Here is a 2,242-nt window from a genome sequence, read left to right as displayed (position 1 = left end):
TGTAGCCTAAAACAAAAAGCTCTGTAACTGCGTAAAAACAGAAATGCACATAAAATATCGAATTGATTCTAGAAAGTCTACTTAATATTGGTCCCATGGCACAGAGAAATTTTTAGTGTTCTCTTTTATACATACTTTTCTTTTTCACCCCTAAAATCTGTGACTCTGTAGTTCTGTCTTCAAGTTTACAAAACCTATAGTTGCTTCTATTTTGCAATTGACATTGACTATCGTGTTTACAAAATATCCAACAAGAATGCAAAAGCATTCTTCACTAAAGTGACAGCAATATATGAGAATTAGATTACTATCAAGAATTGAGGGAGTTAAATAGATGTTAATCACACCAGTGCCTATAGTATACTATGGAGAAAAACAGATTCAATTCACATTCAAAAAATTATGATGTATTCGTATTGTATGCAACATTTTATGTGCCTTTTAAGAGAAGATATTGCATAATCTTTGCCATGTTCTTTGAAGAGCATCTTTTACATCTTTGTTCCTAAAGCTATAAATCAATGGATTCAGCATGGGAATGATCACAGTATAAAATATGGAGGATAATTTGTCAGTATCAATGTGCAGGTTGCATGCACATAAATATCAAAGTCCCATTAAAGACTGTGACCACTGTGAGGTGGGACCCATAGGTGGAGAAAGTCTTGCGCCTGCCCTCAGCAGAGTTGATCCTGAGAACGGCTATGAGGATGAGCAGGTAGGACACAAGGACCATGAGAAGAGAAATCAAATCAAAAGCTGCGAAGATCATAATGATCAGTTCAACTTGGTATCTATTTGAGCAAAGCAGAGATATCAGGGGGATATAGTCACAGAAGAAGTGATTGATGACATTGTAACCACAGAGACAAAGAGAAAATATTTATCGTGACTACAAGAGACATAAATGTACAGTAGAGATAAGTGATTGTGACTAGTACCCAGCATACCCTTTGTGACATGATGACAGTATAGAGCACAGGGCTACAGATGGCCACATAGCAGTCATAGGATATCACAGACAGAATAAAAAGTTCACTGCTAATGAACAGAAGGAAGAAGGCTAGCTGTGTAGCACAAAGTTTAAAGGATATTGTATTTTGAGCCACTACTAAATTTAATAGCATCTTTGGTCCCACATTCGTTGAATAAACAAAATCAGTGAAAGCCAAGTGTCTGAAGAGGAAATACACATAGATGTATGTAACTTGGGATCTATGTTGGTGAGGATGATGATGCCCACATTGCCAACTACTGAGATCAGACAGATGATGTGGAACAGTCCAAATAATGGGGACTGCAGCTCAAAATGGTCAGAAATGCCCAGCAGGATGAATTCAGTTACCACTGTGAGGTTGTGTTTCTCCATTCTGCTTATAAAAAACCTGTTCTCAATAGAGACAACAGAATATTTAAGGTCAATGTCATTGTTTCACCTTGGGGAAATTTATTGTGCAAATATATTACAAGTATGAAACATTTAAATTTTATGATTCCTAAAGTATTAATATGAACACATTTATTTCTGTGAATATATAAGTAGAAACAGAATTTTTATGTGGTTCTCATTTATGAATATTTTGTAGAAAAATATTACACAGTACAAAGTGACCTTTATGACATTTATATTGTTCAATGTTAGAGATGGATTGCAGGGTCATTTAGGTTGTTAGGTCAGTTAATCTGGTGAACAATTTACTTTATACAAAATGCAGTTCCAAAAATTATCCATATCAAGAAACTTTGAATACAATTAAGAAATTCTATTAGTTCTGTGCCAAATAGATGATATATAGATAGATGGTGAATAAGATAAGTAGACCAATGATAGGTAGAGAAGTAGATAGGTAGAAGCTATTTGATAGGTAGATGCAAGCCCATAGAGAGATGTATAACATTAAAATGAAAATAGATATTAAAATTTTTGGGTTTTGTTAGATAAGTGTATAATGGATTATCATTATGCAGTTGTTTTCTATTTTTTTAAATAATTGTAATCAGTAGTAATAATATCAATATGCTTATACTAATTAAATAAGTGTTTTCTAACGACAAATTCCAAAAATGCATACAAATCCATCTTTGAAGCCTAGCTTAAATGTCCTTTAACTCTAGGCTATGCATCTGAATAATTCCAAAGATGACATTTTAGTGCTCTGAAAAGGTTGATTTAAAAATCCAATATTCAAACAATATCATTAATCCTTCTCAAATATCTACGTTTTATTTTTATATGGATTTG

At 33.2% G+C, this 2,242-nt stretch overlaps 1 pseudogene; it reads right to left on the bottom strand.

Moving 5' to 3' along the window:
* Positions 1 to 441: 441 nt before the first annotated feature.
* Positions 442 to 1,372, bottom strand: LOC103730709 (annotated as a pseudogene).
* Positions 1,373 to 2,242: the final 870 nt, after the last annotated feature.

This window comes from Nannospalax galili, unplaced genomic scaffold (genome assembly GCF_000622305.1).
Source record: "Nannospalax galili isolate Female #2095 unplaced genomic scaffold, S.galili_v1.0 scaffold873, whole genome shotgun sequence".
NCBI classification, from domain to species: domain Eukaryota; kingdom Metazoa; phylum Chordata; class Mammalia; order Rodentia; family Spalacidae; genus Nannospalax; species Nannospalax galili.
The sequence above is the reverse complement of the archived record's forward strand: the minus strand, read 5'-3'. Positions and strand labels throughout refer to the sequence as shown.